The sequence below is a fragment of the Mustela nivalis genome (assembly GCF_964662115.1).
Source record: "Mustela nivalis genome assembly, chromosome: 14".
In the NCBI taxonomy this organism is placed as follows: domain Eukaryota; kingdom Metazoa; phylum Chordata; class Mammalia; order Carnivora; family Mustelidae; genus Mustela; species Mustela nivalis.
Genome location: NC_139033.1, coordinates 67359596 through 67385790, shown reverse-complemented (window position 1 = coordinate 67385790; position 26195 = coordinate 67359596). Strand labels below are relative to the sequence as shown.

Sequence of the window (26195 nt, the reverse complement as noted above, 5' to 3'; positions counted from 1 at the left end):
CATTCCTTTCCCCCTCTCTCCATGAAAAACATCATGGCGATAAATTTTAGAATAATAATTTTGTTTTGCCTCCTGCTGTTCTCACTAAGGTATATATGTTGATACTTAAAGGTTAGGAATTTTTTCTTAGATTAGATGGAGTTTCCTTCCATACTCTTTAAAAAATTGTGACCTCCTCCCCCATCCCACCTCCCCAAATTCTAAACTCCAAACACTTGAGAGGTTTAAACTTTGTTAGTTTTAATGATGGCAATTTACAATTGACAAATATATGGGTGATGGGTGTTCTTTCCTGTAGGTTTGTTTAGAAGTGAAAACAATGTGGCTAGTCATAAAAGTTTCTATTTATTTAGGCTGGACTGTTCACTTGTTCGGAGAAGGGATGCTTGTCAGGGGAGAATTAGATTTGGCCTGATGTGTTTTGTGGCTAAAGACTGAATGGAATCTAATGTCTACAGCTCAGAAGAATAATCACCCTTTTAATGGATTCAAATTCTTTTGCATAAAATAATCTATGGTTTAAAGGAGACACTGCCTGTTTCGCATTTATCAGAAAATACGCTGATGTAAAGACACACTGAATCAAGGGCATTTAGATACTGGGCTGAGGTAACTGGTCAGATGGGGATATCAGTTCCCATGGAAAGGCCCAGGGACAAGTTTGTCATATGTTTATTCCCTGTTTTGATCCTCTCCAAAATGTCAATCTCCTGTCATTTATGATCAAGACAGGAAACAGAGAGAGCAGCTGAGCTGGATTTAAAAGTACATGCTCTGGATTTGAAGTTCATGGGTTGACATCCCACTTCCACTACTTACTACCCTGTGATCTTGGGTAAGAAGATTTATCTTTCTGTGTTTCAGGATCTTCATCTATAAAGTAGGTATAACTGTAGAATTTACTCAGATGATATATTGAAGCTCATGTGCTCAGTATACAGTAGGTGCTCAATAAATGAAAGCCATTTTTATTCGTGGTGGTAGTCATGTACCAATCTCTCTCTCTCTCTCTCTCTTTTTTTTTTATTAAAGATCTTATTTATTTGTTTGAGAGAGCAAGAGAGAGTGTAAGCCTGAACAGGGAGAGGGAGAAGCAGACTCCCCATGCAGGACTCGATCCCAGGAGCCTGGGATTATGACCTGAGCCAAAGGCAGTTGCTTAACCAGCTGAGCCGTCCAGGCACCCCTACTAATATTGCTAATAGCAGTGGTATTTCTCCTTGGGAATAGCATGGAACAGTTCAAAGAGGTAATCCTTGGTGTGTGCCGTGAAGGGCACACACTGCAGGAAGGGACAGATCAGTACAGGTTCCTAGATGTTGCCTGTGGCTATGAAAAAAAAAAAAAAAGGGGAAGCAAGAAAGCTTTGATTGCAACTTCTTGGAAAAAGTGGTGAGCAGGGCTGGAGGGAAAGCAAGGATGCAATCCGGCAACTGCCAGCACATTCTCTGTGCCTTAATGTTTTATTTGTAAAACGGGGATTAAAAATACCTAAATGATAGGATTGTTGTGATAAGTAGGGTCACTAGGCAAACATTTCCCACTTGGATGGATATGCAGGAAATGTTTGTTTTCTAAACAGAATCGGACTTCTGACTGAATTATGAATCACTGAAGGCCTACAGTCCTCTGAGCCTGGAAACCAGGAACAGCCTTTGAAGTCCACCCTGAAGGATCTGGACCTGGCCCCTTGGAGGTCACCCACAGCCAGGCCACAGGCCTTTTACCCACGTGGCCCTTGGTCCTTGTAAGTTAGGAGCAGGAGCCCGGGGTTCACATCCTTTCTGGCCTGGCGGTGGTTTAGGCTCATTGTTCTGGGAGGCCTGGTGCTAGTCCTCCATGGACTCTGTCAGCAAGAAGGCAAACCGACTATCCTTTACTTGGATCCCTGGCTCGTGTCCCACAAAGAAAAGAAGTGTCCTTTCCGTAGGAGCTGGTCCCTCTGCCTGTCCTGTTCCTCTGTGTCCCTTCTGGAATGCCCTAGGCAGGGAGCAATGGCTGGGTGCCTGTGGAGAGGTGCTGGCATCTCTGTGTCTTCAGGCCTGTTTGGACTTGGTTCCTTCCCCTCTAATTCCAGGCTGAGCCGCAGGAAGGCCCTGGGACAAACTTGTGATTGGAGAGCCTCTCACCCGCTACAAAAGTCCTAGACTATTCTATCTCTTCTCCTGACCCCACCTCTTGGGAATATACTGCATGTGGGACAGCTGCCCGAGTGTCCCCTTGATGAGCCTTGGGACCAGGATGCAAATCACCAGGTTGAAAATGACCAGAGTTTCAGAGCCTGGCAGGTGCCCAGCTGCCCAACACCCCACTCCTCCGTGCCTTTAGCTTCCCCTTTACCCAGTTCCTTTATTTACTATTATTATTTTAAACTGGGGCTTCTGGAAAGAATACTGTGAAAAGCAATGATTATGCCCAAGTTACAGATGAAAGTACCAAAGCTCAAAAAGGTGCGATTCTTCCCCCCACCACTTTTTAAAAAACCTGTTAAATGGTGAAGCCAGGGCTCCAAAGCCACCTTTGTTGATGGCAGATGCCCTGTTTGCTACTAATTTCCCTGTCTGCTGCCTCTTGGAAGTTGTGTCCCCACCGCGTGACTACCGCACTCTGGCTGGCCTGGCTTGCAAAGACCCCAAGGTAATCAGTCTGCCAGGTGGCAAGGAACCCCTCCAAGATATCTCTACTCCGTCTCCTGGGCAAGGGTCCCTGCTCCCTCTCCTCTCCTTCCACAGAATACCCTGGATTCATTCCCTGTTCCCAGGGCCTCCGTCTGGAATGCTATTTCCTCCAAATCCCATCATTCCTTTACCTCTGGTGAAGTGCGGCCCACCCACCGTGCCCTCCTGTCTGCTTGGAGAAGCTGCTCCTCTGGGCTTTCATGGCATATAGTCTCCACTCATAGGAGTGTTGCCCACTGATAATCTCTTGCTGCTCCATCCCCTGGGTTTCCTGTTTAATTTGTAGCTCCCTGTTCTTCCCTCCCACCCGACAAGCATGCTCCAACTAGATTACAGCGCCCCTGAAAGGCATCCGCTTTGGACCCCCTGAATGGCTGCTGCATAGGGGATTTTGCCCTTGGAGAAGCAAAGCTTCCGTCCCCTTTCTTGCTGACTTCACAACATCCTGTTCCTACTCTATGAGATGGCAGTGACTCACCATGAATGATCCCTATTATTCACACTCTTATTCTCATAATTCACAGTAATGATGAAATGCACGTCTTTGTGAGGTTCTCTACAGGACTGCATTGCCAGAGGAAAAGAAGGTGTTAGAGCCAGTAGGTTTAATCAGTAACATAAGCAAAGTGTGGCTTCTCAAGGAAAATCTTCTGCAAAGGCCTCCATGGGGCCTGCTCATAATGGAAGGAACAGGCTTCCCAGGTAACAGGCCTCCATACCTTCCTGCTCACCCCTACAGATTTAATGTTTATTAAGCAGGGACAACGTGCAGGACTGAAAGATTTCTTCTGTCATTTATGAGCATTCATGTTATTGAAATGAGATGGACAATTAAATATCTTCAATATCATTATACACACACACACACACACAGACCTCTATGTATGTGTATGCATATGTATTATATTTTTTCTTCTTCCTTCCTTTCTCTCTCTCTTTCTCCCTTCCTTCCTTTCCATCCCTTCTTTCCTTGCCTTGCCTTCTCCCTCCTTTCTTCCTTCCTTTCCTATGGACTGAGAAAGATCTGACAAGTTTCCGATCCCTCCCTTGCTAACTCACTGGCTCTGGGACCTTGGGTCTGTCTCTTAACCTCTCTTAGCCCATTTCTCCTCTGTAAAATGTGAGCAATATGCCTTTCTTGAAGGGATGTTGAGAGGCAGAATCAAGATAAGGTGTGCGGTCAGGGACCGGTAGGGACCTGCAGCGTCCCCGGGAGCTTGTAGAAATTCAGAATCTCAGGCCCTCACCCAGAGCCCCTGAATCAGATCTGCTTTTAACAAGATTTCCCGATAATTCCCGTGCCTGCTAGGGTTCTGGAATCCCGGTTCTCCAGGAAGGAATAATCAAGTGTATGGATCTATCTGGAGAGGATAAGAGAGGCATTTGCATGCATTCTTGATTTGTAGCCTTTTCAAAGTGACTGTCTCAGAGCAATGTTGCTGGTTGGAATTGGCTCTTGATAAAATTCAGAGAAATAGCCTTTAGGATCTGGTGGGCAGGTGGAATGCGGCAGTTTGGGGAGGGGGTACTGTGGAGCAGGGAGGGGCGGTCCTGGACGGAGGGAGGGAGAAGCTGGAAGGACAGAAAGGGTAGAGACGAGGTGAGGAACTTGAGGTGGAGGAGCGTTCTTTTTTCCAAGGCTTTGGGAGCCAAGGGAAGAGAGACACAAGTGTCAATGAATCTCTTTCCATAGAATTTGCTGGAGCAAAAACTTATAAAAGTCACACTAGCTTTATGAGTTAGACTTGATCCAATATAATATATTTCTTATACGGCAGACGGTAATACAGCAAAATTAGGATCACTTTAGAAGATCGATGTTGGAGCAGGAAGGGATCATTTTAGGGATCGTCCTTGTTCTGATCTTTTTTGTCCCTTGAAGCCCAGCTAGTTTCAGGACTTCTCGTGTGGGCGGCTCACAGCATGATCCTGGTTAAATGATCTCTTCTCACTATGCCTTTTCTTCTTGGCTGTGAATCGGGAAAGTAGAAAAGTACATGAGTTCACAGGTTGTTTTGAGGACTCCACGGGTTCACGCCCGGAAACTGCCTAGCACAGGCCTCTTCCTGATTCAGTAATGACACAGGCTTTCAACACAGCTCTTGCCCCATGGGAGGTAGAGAGGGGAAGGCCATTAAGAATACCTCTACTATCAATAAATATGAAGACTGTAAGTTTGAGATTCAAGAAGGTGAATCCAGTTCTTGTTGATACCAATCTGGATCATGGTAATGATAGCAGCAGTAAAAGCAACACTAACCCCCATCACCATAATGACAATGGAATAAATACCAGCCATAGCTAACACCGGTCGGTGCTGGCTGTGTGGCAAGCATGAAGTCATTATCTCATTTGGATCATCTTATTTGATTTTTCAAATATATGCGAGGGGTCTAGTCCCACCCCCAGTTTGTCAATGAAGAAATGAAGCCTAGGGTGTTTAGTAATTGGTCCAAAGCCCAGTGCTTGTAGGTGGAGCTGGAATTTGAACACAGGCCGACTGGCTGCATTAGCTTTTTCCTTAACCGCTGCACTAGCCACTAGCCGCCATGTTGAAATACCAGTGCCCGAAGAAATGTTCTTTCCATTTGGTGGCAATGTATGTGCTCTTTGTTTTGTGGCCTGAATCTCTGATACGCTGGTTGCCCTGGTCCCTGAACATAGAGAGCTCCTATGAAAGCTTTTGTAAATCAAAATAACATAAAGTGAAGAAGCAATTGCCATTTCTTTACATGGAAAGAATTGGGGGTGCTCCCAGAATGAAAAAATAACCTCTTTTAAGCTTTTCTGAAACCTCAGGACACCTCCTGCTAATGGATGCACACAATGAATGGAGATAAAGCACAGATGGTACCAGACTGTTCATAGCTAGTGGCTGGTGCTGGGATTCTGGGTGTTGTTTGGGGTGCGGGGGACCTGGAAGGGCTGCTCTTGCTGCTACTCAAGCCCTGGGATTCACATGGCCTTATAATGGCTTCCTTCAAAATGAATCCTGAACCCTATTTTCTCTTTTGCCTTTGTTCATAAAAGTGAAAATTCTCTGGATTTCTTGTAGTTAGTAGTAACAAGTACTAAGGGAGGTCTTTCCTAAGAGCAAAGTGGCATAACATGAACTTTCCAAAAGCAGGATATACTTTTAAAAGAAATTTTAAAGAAAATATCTCACTGCAGGATGAGGAAGAGGGTAGTTTGAAGGACAGAAGGCAATGGGAGAGGAACATCTGTTAACCCACTGTGTGCTGGGGCAGGTGGAATTACATGTGTGACCTCACTAATGCTCCTGGATCTTTCTGGATGTGAGTTACATATTCACAGATGGTGCAGCTAAGACTCAAAGAGTTTCAGTTGCTGGTCCAACTTTACTCCTTTGTAAGTGAAGGTGCTGGGATTTCAGCCGGAGACCAAAGCCCAAGCTAGCTCAGAAAAGACCTGGATTTGGTACTTGTATTTGTCCGTCCGAGAAATCACACCCCTCCCAATCTCCCAAAGTTGCTAAAACCTATTTGCATTATGTCTTCAGTTAGAAAAGAACTTCCCCTAAGATTGTCTGAAATCCCATCCTAGAAGGGCACTAAAGCTCCTTTCTAGAAGTATTTTATTTTTGTCTTATGGGTCATCACGTCTAATAAGAATTTTGAGTAGCTGACAAATAAACAACGGAACTGTAAAAGAATGGGAAATTGAGGTAGGAAAAAGAAGTTTAGGCTAAGAATAAGGTTAGCTGCTAAAATATATGCCAAAGGGCCCTGAACTGGGTCACGTGGGCTGTAAAACATTTTTAATTGACTGGCATATTTATTACTTCCAGGGGCTATAGGCAGAAAAATCCAGATTGCTTCCAGTAAGATCCCTCACAAATCCACTGGTCATGTCAGTTACTAGAGAGAATGGGGGATGTTTTAAGGCATATTCTAGCCTTAAAGCTATGGTCTAGGGTGGGTGTCAGGCCCTTAGTCTGTCTGGTAGCTCTCGTATGAAAAGATGATTTGGCCGAAGAGCCATAGGCTCAAGGTCTGTAGTCATCTTAAGTTCTCACTTCCTTTTCCCCTTGGTACCAGTTGTATGCTATGTTTCACTAAAGCCCCTTTAATGTGCTCTCTCCAGTGACATTGCATGTCATTCTGCTGGAGGCGAATGCAAAGTTCTTCTTGGGATACACAACACCTCCATCTCCAAGAGATGGAACTCCCAAGCTCTGGGCACAGGGACCTGCCCAAGAGAGTTTCTCTCATTTATGGCTATCAGAAAAATAGGGCAGGAATCCACCTACATCACGTGTACCCCACCTTATGTCAACAGCCCTCACAAACAGAGGGGCCCAGCAGCAGCTTTTTACACTACCTGGTACTGTACACTGGAACCAGCTCACACACTAAACAGAAAGAAAAACAAGTGCCAGCCCTGTTCCAATGGCAGACTGATAACGCCTGCCCCTCCAGTCAGGGCGCCATTGTTCTCTCCCTCTGTACCTTCCTTCGTCCATTCCAAGCAGCCCTGATAAGTCTGTGCATGGGGCAGGCTTATGTTTGAGTTGAAGTTGTCAAACCCATTACTCAAAGGGAGGACGTGGACTTTCTTTGGGAAGGGCAAACTCTGGCCTTAAGGACTAGGAGAGAATAAAGATGATTGATGATTAACTAAGTGGCTACCCGGTTGAGTTTGGTCTCGCTGACTGCTGTTTGAGTCATGGCTCGAAGTGTGAGTTGAGAGTGACCGCAGAGAAAGTCAGGTGAGAAATTCATGTATCGTGGATTTTAGGGCAGCCCTGTATGTTGTCACCAGACCAAAGGGAGAGGGGCTCTTTGACAAGACTGCATCAAACACGTATGCTACTTGAATGGGTAGAGCCTGCGGGTGTGGCTGGAGATGTAGGGAAATTGATTTGTAAAGGTGTATGAGTGAAGAGAATGTGCTGCGTGATGTTCTCCATGATAAAAAATTGGGGGTCCTTTATGAACTTTCACTAGGGGTGAAGAAGAAACAAAAAATCGTGTTTTTCCTGATACCAGCTTGTACGAGGGCTATAAAGAGTGGAGAGCAGGCAGAGGTGTGGTGGTTGGCTGTGTGAGTTGCCAAGTGCCCCAGGACTATTACATATTTTTTTCTAGTCTGGCTTCTTGGAGACTTCTTGGAGACTGTTTTCCTCCAGAGTTGGCAAGAGAGTAAAACATGTGCACACACTGAAAAGTAAAAATATCACACAAAAATAAGGTAGTATTTTTATTTCATTTGGTGCTCACTGCAGCTCCGTGGGGATGACTTCATCAGATGTTGCTGTCTTCATTTTTATTTGACTGAATTAAGGTCTAGGGAAGTCAGAATGCCCATCCAAAGTCACATGGCTGGTAAGGAACTAAGTGGGGAGCAGGATGTAGCTCTTGAGGGGCACAGTTCCCAGCATCCTTCCTGATGGAAGGGTCAGCCTAGTTGGTATGCCAATCATATAGAATTTAGAGGAAATATAAAAGCAATATGATTTTACCATTTTAAAAAAATTATGGGATTTTTTTCAAATTGAAAAGTCCTGACATGAAAATATCCTATATATGGGAACCACCAGCTTTTTTTTTTTTTTTTTCTCACTGGAAAACCCAGGAATGAGAAGTATTCCTTGAGTGAGTATATTCTGTGGTTGCACATGGTGTGTGTGTGTGTGTGTGTGTGTGTGTGTGTAACTTTCCCCCCAATTCCAAGTTGTAAGATGAATTCAGAACACCTTTTGCTTTGAAAACACTTCTGCAAGTTAATTTCCCAGGGTAGCCTTTGTGATTTTACTTTAAGCATAACCCATAGTTAAAACATTATCATCTGCCCAAAGTCATTTCCAATATTATATATTTTTCATTGCAAATGAACACATGATATTTAGGAACTTTATTAAATAGGCTTTATGAGCTAGTGCAAGGACCTAATTTCCATCTGTAACACTGTTTCTGTTATAAGAAGTATTATAGGTTCCAAAACACCAACTTAACACATTTTGAGAACACCAGCCAATTGTTGGCAGAAGTCTGAACTGCTGTTGGTACTGACTGTACTGCTGTCTCTGAAGACCAACGTTCTTTATTACAAATTTCTCTGGAACGTGAGGAGCATTACTGGGCTGGAAGTATGGAAGAATTTATGCTAAAAGATGGGCAACAAGAAAACACGTCAAATGTAAAAACAAAGGGAAGGTTCCAAACTTTCTGAAGTCTTATTCCCAATTATTCTAAGTTAGTCTCTTGTTTTTTGTGCTCTTGGCTTCCCCACTTCTAATCTGCCAGCCCTTTGGACAATAGCCCCAAACCCTGTTTGGTCTGTTGTGCTGCATCCTCTAAAAGCAAAGAGAAGCAGCAGCCATGTTAACAGGGCAGGAGTTGTCACTTCTCAATCTCAGTCTGTGTGCCCCTCCTCAGTGTGGACTTTCCCAGTTCCTATACCAGCAAGGCATTAAACTGACGATCCCCAAATAGTAACTGATAGGGATTTGTCTGTATTTTTGAATCCTATCAGCATTGTTGTTTTCTCATATTCTGCTGCATAGACTGAACTTCCAAACTAGGAATCAAATTTATGCATTTATTCACATCTGACTTGAACAAATAAATAAAGGTTTGAGTTATTGCTCAGTCAGCTAACTTAGATCTGGATCCATCTTCCCATCGTAATTTTCCCTTCTGCTTTCTTTGTTAGCTCCCCTCCCCCATTGTGATCACTGTCTCCCTTTTATTGATGCAAACATTTTTACTCTTGCTTGTGGGCCAAGAGCCTATTAATTAGGAGTCCGTCTGGAGGCCCCAGTGGGAGCTTGTTTGGACTCAGCTCATGAGGCATTCTCACTCTAGTTGATTCATTACATGGCCAGGGGCCAAGGGTTCAGTTTTGCTCCAGCCTTTCCATGAAGGAGCCTGAGCCTGGGACCGGAGAGCACCACTAGCTTTTGGCTCTGCTGAGCTCCAAATGTGTTTGTAAATCTTTTGAGCTCTGTTAAGTAGCTCAGCTCACTAGATCACTTAAGCACAGCCCTGGAAATTAGCCACTCATTAGAACTAATTCTAATATTCCTTATCCAGATTTGAGTGTATAAGTATATACAATGGTTATGAACATTATTTCTTAATAAGGCATTTTCCAATTGAGCCATTTTGGGGGGCAGATGCTTGCACAGATAACTTACCCAGTTCTCCCTTTTACCTGCATCTATATTTTGTCCTGGCCAAAGGGACTTCACACTATTGAGATTGTTCTTCTTTCTGGCTCAAAATCGTGACTCTCTGTAATCTGGACCTTCTGCTGTGCTGTCCAGTGAATGCTTCCTAGAGCCACAGGCTGTTGGAAACTGAAGGAATCTGGAGGATCAGAAAAGGCTCCAGGAGGTCAGGAGGAATGCTCCAGGACAGAGAGGTTGCCCTCTTCATTCTCTCACCAAATTTTGAGGGATTTTTCTTAGGACAACTTAACAACAACTTTGAGATATACTATTACAAGAGGCTTGCGTTTTTTTTCTTTTGTGTACATGTCTTATACCTCCTGCTCACCATTGTGCTATGCGTCAAGATATTCTAGGCCTATGTTTTAAAACAATGACTCCTAAAAGAAAAATATTTCCTCTCCAGAGAAGGCCAAATCATTAAAATATGAATGAAGCAAAAGTGATATTTATAAAACCCTAGGGGATTGGGCGCCTGGATGGCTCAGTTGGTTAAGCAACTGCCTTCGGTTCAGGTCATGGTCCCAGAGCCCTGGAATCGAGTCCCACATAGGGCTCCCAGCTCCATGGGGAGTCTGCTTCTCCCTCTGACATCCCCTCTCATGCTCTCTCTCACTCTGTCTCTCTCTCTCTCAAAATAAACAAATAAAAAATATTTTAAAAAAAATAAAACCTTTGGGGATGAAGGGTGGAAGGGCCTTTAAGTAAACACTCAATAATGGAAAAAAAAATCAATGAAAGTGTTCTTAGAAAAAGAAACTGGGGGGAGCCTGGGTGGCTCAGTGGGTTAAAACCTCTGCCTTCGGCTCAGGTCATGATCCTAGGGTCCTGGGATCGAGCCCCCCATCGGGCTCTCTGCTCAGCAGGGAACCTGCTTCCCTTCCCCTCTGCCTGCCTCTCTGCCTACTTGTGATCTCTGTCTGTCAAATAAATAAATAAAAATCTTAAAAAAAAAAAGAAAAGAAAAGAAAAAGAAACTGGCCAATCTGTCTTTCTTTGTGCGTCTCACATTTCTTTGCTCAAGCAGTTTTTCTTTTACCTGATGGTTCCAAGCTCTGCCATTAGAAAATAAAACATTAAGATGGTGGAACAATAAATGATTTTTCAGCTTTATCAACCACTTGTTTTATCTGTCAGTAGATTTCCATGTTACTTTGTAGGGTGTGTGTGTGTGTGTGTGTGTGTGTTTCAAGTAGGCTCTATGTACACGAGGAGCCCAATGTGGGGCTTGTACTCATGACCCTGAGATGAAGACCTGAGTTGAGATCGTGAGTCTCAAGGCTTAACCTACTGACCCACCCAGGCACCCCTTGTTACTTTGTTTTTGATGACTACATCTATATTATTAAGAATATTTTTACTGGTGAGCATTTTAGAGGATAATCCCATAAATATTAAATTGCTGGTTCAATGACTGGGCCTTCACACAACAGTCTTAGATGCAGCCAGTGATCAAGGACAGAGACAGAAAAAGCCACAAATGCACAGAAGGTGTAAAATGAATTTACAAAGGGTGGATGTTAAAAGGGACATTAAAATGAGTATCTGAAAGGTACTTCATTGCAACTGCAGACCATGTACACTGATGGGCACCATTAGTCTCTCTCTGGCCTGTTTGGATTGATACTATATCAGATTGACAACGAACATTAATTATAAAGACATTCATACGTGTGTGAGGCTTTGTATGATTATTTCAAATAGCAAAATTTCAAAAAAAAATCTGGATATCCAATGATAGGATCTAGTTAAACAGATATGGTACATCCACACAGTACAATATTATGCAGTTGTTAAAGGGGAAAAGGGCAAATATTCCTATCTTGTTATGGAAAAATTTTCAAGGTATTTTGTTTAGCTCAAAAAACCCCAAAACAAGATGCTGATCAATGTACGCAGTATGTGATCTCTTGTGTAAAATATACGAAGTACTAGGTATATGTGTAAACTTACATGTACATAGACTATTTCAGGGAGAAAACACAAGAAACTGATACTTATAGCTGGTTTTTTGGTGGGGTGAGGAAATGGGGGGGTGGGTAGGAAACATATTTCAGGGTAAATTTTTTTGTATGGGTGGCAGCTTTGTTATGTGTCCACTTGGCTAGGCTAAAGTATATCACCCAGAATTCTCTTTCCTGTATGTTCTAGTGCAAGGAGGCCCCCAAAGGGATTACTATGTGAACTCTGGAGAGTGGAAGTGAAGTAGAAGCTATTTTGTTGCTTAATATAGTTGTTGCTTATTTGTGGCTGTCCGCGTTAGCATGAAGCAGCAGCCAAGTCGGCAATGGCTCACCTTCCCATGGGTCCTTTTTTTTTTAGATTTTCTGACTTCTGGGCCAACTCTGAATTCTGAGTTTAGGGTTTTTTTTTTTTTTTAATTAAAATTTTTAAATTTATTTGTCAAAGAGAGAGAGCACAAGGAGGGGGGTGGGCAGCAGGCAGAGGGAGGAGAAGCAGGCTTCCCACTGAGCAGGGAGTCCAATGTTGGACTTGATCCCAGGACACTGGGATCATGACCTCAGCCGAAAGCAGAGGCTTAACTGACTGAGCAACCCAGGCATCCCTGAATTCTGAGTTTAGTTGTATGATGAGGGCACTGACCTCTCCTGCAGGGCATAAACATCAGGGGCAATAAGAAACAATACATATTCCAGTCCATTCTCATAGCTTCTAGCACATCCTGTGGATTCATGTTTGTCCTTGCTCTCCTCACTGTATATCCATCTTCCTGTGGACTTCATAGCAACAGATGTGAAGACAATAGTCCACAGAAATTACTTACTAACTCTGGCAATTGAATGTAACAAACCCCTGTGTGCACATGCACACTTGTGTGTGTGTGTCCTAATGGTTCTGTTTCTCTGACTGAACTCTAATGTAAAATTATTAGATTTTGCATGAATTACCCATTCAAAAATTATGTAAATTTTAAAATGGAAATTTAAGTCAGAGACTGAATCCTACTTTTCAGGTCTTGGTAGGTGTTGAAGGAAAATAGCTGGATTCCAAACTGCTTGAGAAATCTTTAGCATCTTTTAAAAGAGAAGATGGGGTTTCAAGACATCCTGTTATGTTCCTATGATGGCCAGATCATCACACTTGTATCAGTTAACCATAGTGGTGTAACCAATCTGCCAAATGTATTCGTACAACACAGCCACCATTTTATTTACTTGTGATCTTGTGCATCAGCAATTGCAGTTCTCTTGCTGGTCTCACCTAGGCTGACTCACCAGCTTGGCTGGAGCTAGATGATTTAAGATCACCTCACCCTTAGTCTGGTGGTTAGCACTCATTGTTGGTTGGGTTGTGTATCTCTAGCAGACTACCTTGAGCTTCTTCAGAAGCCTCTGTGTTCCAAATGCAGCAATAAAGAGAGTGCAAGTCTCAATGTACAAGAATCCTTTAAGCCCCTGTTTATATTATGTTTGCTAATGTCCCTTTGGCCAAAGCAAACTGCATATCCAAGGATGGAATCAATGTAGAAGGAGCTCATACAAGGTTACAAATACAGAGATGTATGATTCCTTGGGAACCATTAATATAACAATGTACTGCATTGTCTGATGACTGACAAAATAATTTATTGTACTCTATCACTGAGGGAAAAGAGTGGGACTGATGGGAAGCCTCTTTAACTTATGTCTTATATTTTGTGTCCCTCATGTTATGCCTAGCTCAGGCTCTTGCATATAATGGATATTCAAAAACTGTACCCTAATGTCTGTAACACTTGAGCACTGCTAGAATAGCTAGGTTTAGGTAAGAACATCTATGAATTAAGCCTGAACCCCACTGGATTCCAGTTGGCATGAGGAACGGGAAAAGAAATACTCTCCGTTTCTGTGCTTCTAGTGAGCTCATTATGTTAACCTGTACTTCTACCTCTCTGCCTAGAAATTATTAACAAAATAGTATCATAATCATGATCCATTTGCCTTTCTGGGGAGAATGGTTTTAGTCTTCTGTTTTTGAACCTCGTTGCAATTTCAAAATGCCCCCCAGAAATCACAAGGGATAAGATCCAACTTGTAAAGTGCTTTCAGAAAAAATTCCTTCAGTTTCTAAAACTATTTTTCAAAGCATTACAAGGAAATGGTTTAAGAGCACAAGCTGTATTAAAAGGGTTATGTTAAAACCAATAGATTTTTTCAGGGCACCTGGGTGGCTCAGTGGGTTAAAGCCTCTGCTTCAGCTCGAGTTGTGATCCCAGAGTCCTGGGATTGAGCCCTGAGTCAGGTTTTCTGCTTGGCGGGGAGCCTGCTTCCCCCTCTCTCTCTGCCTGCCTCTCTGCCTACTTGTGATCTTTCTCTGTCAAATAGATAAATAAAATCTTAAAAAAAGTTTTTTTTCTTTTCCTTGCTCCCGTCTCAGAGGCAACTACTTTCTACTTTTTATTTCTTCTGGTAATTACATCATATTACTCTATTTTATCTCTATTTTGTAAACAGTATGGCGTTAGTCTTGCTTTTTCTATCCAGTTTGTTAATCTCTGCCTTTTAGTTGGAGTGTTAGCCTTTTACATTTAATGTAATTATGATTTGGTTGGGTTTAAGCCTAACATTTTGCTATTTGTTTTCAATTGTTCTGTTTATTCTTTGTTATTCTTATCCTTCTTTCCTGACTTCTTCTGGAATAATCAAGTGTATTTTAAAATCCCATTTTGTCTCCTCCATTGGATTTTTAAGGTATGTCTTCATTTTTTTAGTGGTTGTTATACAATATTAACTTATATGTATCTTTAATTAATATTTTCCATCTTATTTATAATGTAAGAATGTTCGAGTAGTGGTAAACCTCCATACCTTCCTCCTAACTTTTGCTGTTTACCATACATTTGCTACACAAAATGGCATACATTTTACTTCTACATATGCTATATGCTCACAGAACATTATTATCTTTGTGCTAAATGGCCGATTTTTTTAAAAAAAGAAATTTTAAAATGAGGAAGAAAGTATTTTATATTTATCTACATAAGAATATTTTATATTTACTGTTTTCAGAGCTCTTCATGTCTTAGTCTAGATCTGTTTCTATCTGGTATCATTCCCTTCAACCTGAAGAACTTTTTATATTTCTTGTAGTTTAAGTCTGCTGGTCCTGAATTTTCTCAGCTTTTGTTTTTCTGAAAATGTCTTTATTTTTACCTATATTTTAAAAGGATCTTTTCACTGGACATGAAAATCTGGGTAGTCTTTCTCTCTCGCTTTCTTTCTTTCTTTCCCACCCGCCTTATTTCTAAGAAATGTACCATTCTACCCCACCCCCAGCTGCCTTTAAGATTTTCTCTTTTTTAAAAGATTTTATTTATTTAAATTAGAGAAAGATGAGGAAGGGGTGGAGAGAGAGAGAGAGAAAGAGTTTTAAGCAGACTCTGAACAAAGCATGGAGTTTGATGTGGGACTCAATCTCACGACTCTGAGATCACGACCCTGAGATACAACCTGAGCTGAAACCAAGAGTCAGGTGCTCAACTGACTACGCCACTCAGGCGCCCCTGATTTTCTCTTTATCTTTAGTTTGCAACAAATGGATCATGATGTGTTTAGGTGTGATTTTCTTTGTTTTTACCCCAGTTGGGGTTTGTAAAGATTCTTGCATATGTAGGTTGGCATTTTCATCAAATTAGGGAAGTTTTTGGCCATTCCATATTCAAATATTTTTCCTCTCTCTATCTCTCTTCTACAGCTGAGACTCCAATTACCTGTGTTTAAGATCACTTGATGTTATCATAAGGTCACTAAAGCTTTGTCCAGATTTTTAGTCTTCCTCCACTCTGTTCTGTATTGATAATTCCTATTGACCTACCTTCAAGTTCACTAATGCTATATTCAGTAGTTTCCAATACACTGTTAAGCTCATCCAGTGAAGTTTCCATTTTGAAATTGACACTAATTTCTTTTTAATTCTAGAATTTTTGATTGGTTATTTTTCATAGTTTTCATTTTTCTGCAGTGATTTCCCCCATCTGTTCACTCATTGTGTCCATCTTTGTGCTTATAATATTTAAACATATTTATAATAATTGTTTTAAGGTGCTTAACTGCCACTTCCAACATCTGCATTACCCTTGAGTTAGTTTCTATAAACTTCTCCCTCTAGGTTATGTGTCATGCTTTTCTGCTTCTTCACATGTCTAATAATTTATGAAGGTTTATTGGACATGATATACTCTATGATAGTCTAGATTTGTTGTTTTCTTTTAAAATGCATTGAATTTGGGGGCACTTATGTGGCTCATTTGGTTAAGCATCTGCCTTTGGTTCAGGTCATGATCCCAGGGTCCTAGTATCGAGCCCTGCATTGGCATGGGGGGGGGGGTGTCCCTGCTTAGCAGGGAGTCTGCTTCTTCCTCTCCCTCTGTGTATGCTTTCTTTCTCTCAAATAAGTACATAAAGTCTTGAAAAAAATGTATTGAATTTTTTTCTGGAAGACCGTTCTTTCCTGTTGGATTATATTAAAGCTTAGTTTGAGTTTTGGTTACAGTAAGTTTGGCAGAGCCTTTACTCTTAAGATAGAGGAGCTACTTTTTCTAAGAGTGGTTTTTCTGGAGTCTCAGCTGAAAGCTAAGATATTCAGTAAGCTCTCTCCAGTCTGGTTGGTTAGAACTTCATTCTCCCAGCACTGTCCAATCTCCAGAATCTCTCTGTTGAGCTCACATACTCCCAGAACTGTTGTCTGGTATACTTCACAGAATATCATCCCGTGTGTGTATGACAATATTTAGCAGAAGACTCAGGGAAACCCCTATGCAGACTAATGAAACTTCTCTTCACAGTTACCTCCTCTCTGTTACCTTTCAGTGCAAATGCTAGTTGCCTTGGTAGCCCAGTACTGAAAGCTTTTGTTTTCATACAAAGAGACTATTGCTTTCTATTTGGGTCCACCTCATTTTGCCTTGGTTTAGGAGGTACTCCCAGCAGAATATTGTGATGAACGTGGAGCTCACTTTGTGTATTTCCTCTCTCTCAAGGACCTTGTGCTATTGTCCAATGCCTTAAAAAGTTGCTTCACATATTTTCTTTAGTGTTATAGCTCTTTAAGGCTATAGAGAAGTCCAAAAGTTATTATTCAATTGTGGTCAAATGGAAGGCTGTTTCCTATATTCGTATTTCTAAATAACATAAGTATACTTGATTCATCAATTCTAGATATAAACCACTGGCTTCCTTTTATGGAATAATAGTTTATTTAAATTCCTCTCCCCTTTTCTTATTCTTAGAATATAATTCTATTCCAACTCTGAATACATTCATATTCAGATTTTAATTATTATAGATTTGTAAATCTTATTCATGACTATATCAAATTCTGCACTCTGATCACATTTCCTTCTCTGTTCGAAATTTATTTTTTCTGGAGATAATAATGGTTGACTTATTTTATCTACTAGGTTTTCTTTAAATGGCTAAGTTTCCCTCATCCATCAATAGCTCCTTTACTTTTAAATGTAAGTGCCTCTCAACATTTTCCACTGGAGTCTTTGACTTTCTGCTTCAATCAGAAATGGTTGCTTGGTTGACCTGCGGTTATAGAGCTGATGTCATGCAACTCCCCTTTGCTGTCATGCTAAGAATTTCATTCCTTCTCTTTTCTGCTGCATTTTCTGCTTGCTGGATCCAGGTTTTACTCTCTTTTGACTTACTTCATTTTTGTGGAACATATTCTCTATTACCTTCCTGAAAAAAAGTGTGGAAGGAGTACATTTTCCCCCCTTCTCTTTAAACATCTAAGATATGTTTTTATTCTACTCTCACACTTGATTGCTATTTGACTGGGTATAAAATTCCAAGTCGAAAATAATTTATATGTAGAATTTTGAGGCTCTTATCTCATTATCTTCTAGCATCCAATGATGGTGTTGAAAGTTTTATTCCATCTCACACTTGACCCCTTAAATATGACCTATAATTCTTTTATGGAAGCTTTCAGAATCTTCTTTCCATTTATTTGTGAAATTTAGTGATGCTGTCTTGTCCTAATACTTTGTGCTCAGATCCATAGACTTAGTTTGTCCTTCAGGTCTTTCTTTCTTTCTAAGCTCTATGCCCAACATGGGGCTTGAACTCATGACCCTGAGATCAAGAGTTGAATGTTCTACCAACTGAACCAGCCAGGTGCCCCTTAAGTTTTCTTATATTATTATTATTTTTTATAATTTCCTGTATTAGTTTGCTAGGGCTGCAGTAAGAAAATACCACAGGCTGGATGGCTTAAACAATAAAAATTTATTTTCTCATAGTTCTAAGGGCTAGAAGTTCAAGATCAAAGGCACTGATAAGTCTGGTTTCTTCTGAGGCCTCTTTGATCTGCAGATGGCTACCTTCTCCCAGTGTCCTCACATGGTCTTTCCTCTGTCCATGTGCATCCTTGCTGTCTCTTCTTTTTCTTATAAGAACATCAGTCATATTGGCCCCATCCTAATGGCCTCATTTTGAAATACTGGGGGTTGGGACTTCAACATAGGGATTCTGAGAGGGCACGATTCAGCCCATAACACTTCCCACTTTCTTCTTTATGTATTCCTGGCATTCATTGTTTTTGGAAATAGAACTTCCAGGATAGAAGCTCTTCTGTTTGAATTCTCCGGAGAATAACTCTCTAGTTCCATTATGGAGTCATACAGGGTAGAGGAATGGCAATGGTGAGAAGTAGTTGCCTGGTTGCAGTGCAGAGATGAGGAAGTGACTGCTTCTCACACGGACTTCCAAGCAATCCCTCTGTTTTCAGTACTGCTCTTTTATCCCTATCCTCTGTATTAACTGCTGTTCCATCAATATTGTGCTTCTTATATTTTTGTTTGAAGTTAAACATCTTTTACTTGTATTGGATTTCTAATTTTATGTTCATATATTGTTTTCAGATTAAAAAAATAGGTTGAGAAGAGAAGCAAAAGGAAATGTCTTTACTTCTCAGTTCTTATTGTTCACGCAAGACCTCTGTTCTCGCATTGGTGCAGCACCATGACAGAGACAAAAAGAAGAAAAAAAACAAATAAGTATCTAATTATAGAAATAAACACAATGGACCAAATGAGCATGATGCTGTGGAAGAGAGTCAAAGGGAGGAGCTGGGGAGGCATTTAGAGAGGGTGACCAGGGAAGCCTTTTCTGAAGAAATGCCATTAATGCTAAGACTTGAAAAGGAGCTGGGCCTTTGAAGAGGAGGAGAGGTTGTTTGAAGAACTGAAAGGAAGCCAGTGAAGCTGGAGTGTGGTAGACAAGGAGGAGCACGTCTCTGGGTGAGATTGTACAGGTGGGTAGGGGCCAGTCATACAGGGTCTTTTAAGGTAGCTAAGAACTGGAGATTTTATCTGAAGTGCAGTGGAAAGCCATTGAGGGTTGGGGGAGGGGGACTCTAGCAGGAAAGTGATGTAGTTTCTGGTAGTCATAGCTTTTAAAATATCACTGTACATGCTGCATGTACAACCGATTACAGGTACAGGTAGGAGTCGAAGTGGGGGGCAGTCAGTGGGCTAGTGCTGCCGTCCAGGTGGAGGATCATGGAGGCCTTGACTGGAGGTGGGGGCAGCAGTGGAGATGGAAAGAAGTGAATGGAGACAGGGTTTATTCTGGAGGTACACCAGACAGGTTTGGTGAAGGACTGAATGTGAGAATGGGGGCACCTGGGTGGCTCAGTCCGTGAAGCATCTGCCTTCAGCTCAGGTCGTGATCCCAGGATTGAGCCCAATGTCTGGCTCCCTGCTCAGCAAGCAAGCCTACTTCTCCCTCTCCCTCTGCCCTTGCTTGTGCTCTCTCTCACTCTCACTCACTGTCTCTCAAATAAAAAATAAAATCTTAAAAAAAAAAAAAAAAGACTGGATGTGAGGGAAGAGGGAGAATGCTGGAATTTACAGACTGTATTCTTGGGTGTGTCTAGTCTCCTCCTGCCCCCACAACTTACATCTGAGATACTGGTTCCTTTGTCTCATCCTCTGAAATGTCCGTCCTCAGATACGTCCACAGGCATCGGTGCTGAGGGAGTAAGAGGACGCTGATATGTTTGGACAGGAAATGGGCCTGCAGTTCTAGCGGGGCAGGCGTTGCTCCCAGTTTGGGGGGGTGGGGTGCAGGGAAGATGGTTCTGACTGAATTGACGATGATGGTGATAATGGCAGCTAGCTTTCGTTGAGTGCTTACTATGTGCCTGGCACAAACAACACCCTGGGAGAAGTCGAGTAACTTGTATTCAAGTCACACAGGTAGTGGGTGGACAAGGCAGGATGTGCGCCCAGACAGCCTGGCTCTGGCATCTACTGTCACTCTCATTCTGCTCTCTCAATCAGCTCTGACTGTAGGCAGATGAATCTTGCCAGAAATTGCCAGCTGAGCCCCCTTTTGGGGTGTGGAACAGGCAAGATCAAGTTCCAATGGACTCCATATTAGAGGCGGAGCTTAGAATTTTAGAATCAGAATTACAAACAACTAACCAACCAACAACCACAAAAGCCAGAAACATCAGAAAAGGACCTCCCCTGGTCAGCCTCAGAGGAGAGGACACTGAAAAGCCGGAAGTTCCCACCAGCTCTTCCTGAGTTAGGCAAGTTGCGCCCTTCTTCATCTCAGGTAATGTGGGATGGTTCACTCCTCCTGTCTGGGGATAGGGCCAAGTCAGTTAGGAGCTAATTATTAACTGGCAGGATTTCTGACCCTCCTGGGCCTCAGCTCCCACCCCAGCTCAGACACAGGACAGTCTGGGACACCACCAACCTTGGAGATGGAGAGGCTGTACGTTTTTAATTAGAGAAAGATACCCTTATCTCTGGCCGGCCCTTTTCTCCATTAATTTACACCTTCTCTTATCTTTGCCATCTATTGTCTCTGCAATGACGGTCTTTTCCTAAGCGCTTCTGCGCTGTCACTGTGCATTTGAGCCGAGGCACGCCTGTCCCTGGGCTGACCCCTCGGGGAGCCTCATTTGTCTCCCTGCCAGCACTCCCTCCTCCTGACCCTGTCCAGGCTCTCTTTGATCTGCCCCTTGCTCCCCTCTGCCTTTACCTACAGTTGTCCTTTTTCTTTTTCAGGCAAGGTCCCTGCCCATTCCAGGAATTCTCCTGACTCCAGGAGACAGTGTTTCTGGGAGCAGGGCTCTTTTGTCAGTCCAAATGGACGGGAAGGCAGAAGGGGAAGTAGCCATTTGTATAGCCTGAAGAATGGGTTTTAAGAACACCTGGGGGCGGGGCCTCTGGGTTCCTGATCAAAGGAAAAAGGGGTTGGTGGGAGCAGGGGGGCAGGCAGAGGGCCAGCTTGGACACACTCCTTTCCCAGGCAGGCAGGCTTGGGGCATCTAGTGTGCTCAGGTGCGGCCTGACGTGGCTGAGAGCAGAGCTGGTCTGCCGGTGGGCCGACCCCTCCCTGACCCTGCACACTGCGAAGTGCTGAGGCAGAAGAAAGAACTTGGCCTTGGTTGCCTGGGCACCCAGATGTTGACCCTTAGTTGGGGGGGAGGTGCTGGCCTATGAAGGGCTCCTCCCTCCAGATGCCCAGCTCTCTGATTTGGCTTTGCTTGGGCCTGAGCTAGCCCCCAAGCCTTCCTGCTAACCTGCTCCATTTCCTGCCTGCTTTGAAGGATAACTGTTAAGACCTGTAGGGATTTCCATGCCTCCTTTTTTCTCTAGGTGTCTCTTTAGCCAGGAATTTCTCCCTGAAATGCCAGTGCTGGGCCGGCCCTGGGCATTCTGCCACATACAGCAAACAGAAAAAGAAAGTGTGTCCTGACTGTCGCCACCAGTGTTTGCTGTGGCCTGCGGGGGAGAGGCCGGTGGCGGGTGGAGTACACCTGCTGGAAGGAGGGAACCGACCACTGCCCTGGGTGGGGCTGGTTAGGCCCCTTTACTGGCCACATGAGGAAAGCCAGGCACCACCAAGGTCCCTGAGGACCCCCGGGAAGCTCTCTAGACAGCATTCTAGTGTTCATTTTCAGGTCAAAAGCCAAAAACCAAACTCTGAACTCTAAAAGGACACACACAACTATTACCTAGAGGAGGCCACTGTGACGAGAGGGGAGGGGGACAGTGTGGGTGGTAGAGACCAGGGCGAGGGAGGTGCAGGCCTTCCAAAGGTCTTTGGTGGTTGTTTAGTCTTAGCTGGGGCCATTGGAAGGTTTTGAGCAGAGGGGTGACACGGTCTGTCTTAGCTTGTGGTGGAAGTGCTCTGGCTATGGTCTGGAGACTAGAATGAGGGAGGGGTCATGGCTGGGAGCAGAGAGCCCCTGGAGAGGAAGTTGCCATAACCTGGAGGGTGAGGAAGGCTGGGATTAGGCGGTGAGCAGGGGCATGGTGAGAAGGAATCAGATTCTGGATACGTTTTGAGGAGTAGGTTGACAGGATTTTCTGATAGGTTGGCAGTGAAAAGAGAAAAGTCAGGAATGACTTTAAGGTCTTGGCCTGAGAAACTGGAAGAATGGAATGGCCATCTGCTGAACAGGTGAAGAGATACGGTCATCAAGTCTGCAAACCCTTCTGAGTCTACAGCAGCTATGTGCGTGAAGGAATGGGAGGGAAGAAAGCTGCCTTTGGCACCTGGCGTGGGGCCTCCCACGTCAGCAAGCAGTGTGGGAGCAATGGAAAAACGTGGAAAAGAACAGAAAAGGAGAACAAATATTTACCTAATGGTATCTGAGTAGATCTTGGGCTTCTGAGGGCCAAGTGGTCCTATAGCTTGGGACAATGGGTCAAGGAAATGTTGGGGTCAGCATGCACATCCATGATTCCTGCGGATTCTCCCTTTTGTGCTTGGTGTTCCTAACTTCATTTTAAAAGTTATAAAGCTGCCATCATAATGCCTCCTAATGAAAGTACATGTCAGAGATGTTATAAAGATAAATAAGGTGCTCAATATGAATGTCTCTGGACAAATTCTAGGATCAGTGCTGTATAAAAGCAAGGTGTTGTTCCTGAAAAACAAAACAAAACACCGTAGTTAGCCAGCTTCACTTTGCCAGCAATCTTAGGTTGTATTTCAACTATGCCATGGACAAAAATGACAGAAAGGAAAGGACATCCGTGAAGGCTCAGGGACTTTACAAATTGGAGAACGTCACAGATCCTCCTTCCGAGCCTAGGAACTCTTAGTTTAGAAATATTTATAACTGGTTTTAATTGGCTCGTAGATCAGGCCGCCCCAGGAGTCAGGACAGCAGAAGGGTAGACAGCATGAGCTCTGAATTTGGTGAGTGTAACTTCCCCTCTTGCCTCCAGCTGTGTGAAGAAGGGCAAGTTAATTTATCTCTCTAAGCCTGTGTCCTCATCTGTCAAAGCAGGATAATAACAGTATCAGCTTCATAGGGGTCTTACAAGGGTTAAATGGAGACATATTCCTGAAGAGCTTAACACTGTGCCAGGTAACATGGTCGCTGCCTAATAAATAGTTATTTGTGTTAGCATGGTTGTCATCATTATCAGTATCAGCCACAAAGTGGGTGTGAGAAATTTGGAAAGCTAAAAGCAATTTTTAAAAAATTCACAGCTTCACATTGGGGAAAAGAGGAAAACAGTTATAAAAAACACAAGCTTAAATTTAAAAAATAACAAATTCTCTGTCAGTGTAAAGGAAAACAGCTCAGAGCACTTCAACACTTGGAAGACTTGTATTGTACGACGTGGGAGTGCTCTTATTATATAATTAACGAGACCCCGAGTCATAGAGAGAATATTCAGCACGTTCTATTCTCGAAGGCAGTGAAGAGACAGCACACTCTATTTTAGAAGGCATATTTCAGCTAAAACAAAGGTTTTGTGCAAGCACTTGTGTGGAACAGATTGTAAACTAATAAAGCCAAATCACTGAAACGCCCCTGTTTGAAAAGCACCAGGGATTTGCCCCAACATCAACTTGGAAAGTCATCTACATATGGGATGGATTGTTTTTAGAGAAATACAACTAGAGCACATCATATGATCTCCTTACCTACAAGCCGATGAAGTTGTCTCATGTTTTAAATATGTCAGCGGGTTTCCAGTGAGATGCATAGAATGAACAGAAATGTGTGGTGAATAAACTTCTCAGGGTGTAAGTCAGAGACAGAACTGGTTAGAGGCCATGGCTGTTCAAGCATATTAACAACACACACATACACACACACACGCACACACAGAGTCACAGTCACCTTCTTTCTATCACACGACATTTATCTCAGGAAAACATATTTTCAAACCACCAATCAGCACCTATAAGATGGAGGATGCCCTTCAGAGCATGATGGGATGGAATATTTACAATATAGAACCCCCTTGGGATCCCCAAGCTTCTCCATGTCCTCGCCTGGTGTGGCTCCTTCTCATCTTCTGAGCAGGCTTCCCAGGGCCGAGTGGTCACCTCCAGTTTCAGTTCTTGGGCTCATTTCTCACTTTAGTCTATTCCAGTAATTTCCTTTCAATCCGTAGGCAGGTATCCCCTTGGGGCTCTGTCAACCCAAACAATCACAGGTGGATTCTTTGGTGGGTGCTGGGGACAAATAGCATCACGTCTCTTAGAAACCCCAGCTTCTACCTTTGAATCCTAGCATTAATAGGCGCTCAATAAATGTTTGTCGAATGGGACTGAATTAGCACAGCTGAGAATTAGCAGCTCCCTCATTTCCTCAGCCCACTGGGTTAACACTTTCTGGAGTGTCTGTATCCAGACAGCTGTACCCAGGCCACCCGAGGGCCTCATCCTCCGGCCCTGGGGCATCCAGTGCCTCAACCCTCCAGTGGGTGCCCCCCACCCCAACTTGAAGGCTGCAGGTCTGGCCATGCACATGTGGATTGCCCTGAAGCAGCACTTTCCCAAGGCTTGGCTGTGCTAATTATTCCTTCCCCTCCTGGTGTGAAAACCTTGGACTAGAAAATGAAATCAAGGGAGGGGGTGTGGAAAAACAGAGGGGAAGGAAAGCAGTTAATAAGCAGAACAAGGTCACTGATCTGCAGCGGCTGTCCATACTCCTTATCTGTGACGCCACCAGCCCCAAGGTCACCTCTTTTCATTAAAACAGTTGAATTCCCTAAAATGATAAAATTAACTAAATTCCAGCCTTCTGTCTTAGACACAACAGAGCCCTTCTTGATATGGAGCCTGCCCTGATGGGTTGAGGCTTCCCTCCCACCCACCCCCCTGCCCCCGTAGCCCTCAGGTAGAGAGGGAACCCCAGTGCTGGCAGGGAGGCTAGTGGGACAGGCTGGCACTGGGTCTCCATGTCAGAGCACGACTGGTGGCTGTTCTCCAGTCTGGGACCTGTCTGTGAGGTTCCGTTTGCTGGGCAGGTGAGAGACGAGTGCTATCTGACAGGACTGTGACAATACGGCCTCATTCCACATCTCTGCAGGGGGGAGGTTCCTCCAAGACAGGAAGACAGAGTGCCTTGAAGGCCTCGATGATGCTCGGGTACAGTGGTGCACAGCATAGTCTGTGTGTCCAGAGGAGACACCAAGAAATGCCTCGGCAGACTCTACCGTGACAGAGTGTGGGGATGGAAGGGTAAGGTCTGGTAGCATCCAGGAGTTGTCTGATACTGGGCAAATCAGGGAGTCTCAATTTCTTCAACCGCGGCATAGGAATATTCATAGGACATAGGAGTCATAGGAATATGTCCTAGGATGAAAAGAAATAACATATTTAAAGGTTCTAGCACCTGTGTGACACACGGTGGGGCTTGATTAACGTTTGGTCATTCAATTATTCCTAAACAAACCTGTTAAGTAAATACTAATGCGACCACCAAAATCCAAGCAAAGAAACTGAAGCAAAAGCAGGGGCAAGGCTGATACAGTAATTTTTTAAAAAGATTTTATGTATTTGACAGAGAGAGAGTGAGTGAGCGAGCAAGAGAGCCAGAGAGCCCTCAAAAGACTGTCCTTTTGAAGGGCATGAATGCTGGTGAACATGGAGCCTGACATGGGACTCGATCCCAGGACCCCTGAGATCATGACCTGTGCTGAAGGCAGAGGCTTAACCTACTGAGCCAGGCACATGCCCCTGATACTGTGATTTCCTAGGACTGAAAAATATATATAGGAAGCACCTGGGGGGCTCAGTCAGTTAAGCATCTGGCTCTTGATCTCTGTTCAGGTCTTGATCTGAGGGTGGCGAGTTCAAGCCCCCAGTAGTAAACACAAACATGGAAGGATAATAAATGATATTATGCACACTCCACCCCCACCCCAAGCCTTCTTGAGATATAATTGACATATAATATCGTAAAGGTTTATGGGATACCATGTGATGGTTTATACACATATATATTGTGAAATGATTATCTCGGTAAGAATAGTTAACATCTCTGTCACCTCACATAATTATCTTCAAGTGCGTGTGTGGTGAGAGTATTTAAGATCTACTCTC

The 26195-nt window shown here is 43.4% G+C and overlaps 2 long non-coding RNA genes across 3 annotated transcripts in view; one reads left to right on the top strand and one right to left on the bottom strand.

The window, feature by feature from the left end:
• Positions 1–26195, bottom strand: part of LOC309847890 — a 407011-nt gene that overhangs the window by 268643 nt on the left and 112173 nt on the right. The window lies entirely within an intron of this gene.
• LOC309847896 overlaps positions 20341–26195 on the top strand; it is a 32854-nt gene continuing 26999 nt past the window's right edge. Inside the window, exon 1 of the long non-coding RNA XR_014302705.1 lies at positions 20341–20441. This is a non-coding gene — a long non-coding RNA (uncharacterized lncRNA). The remainder of the gene's footprint in view (positions 20442–26195) is intronic.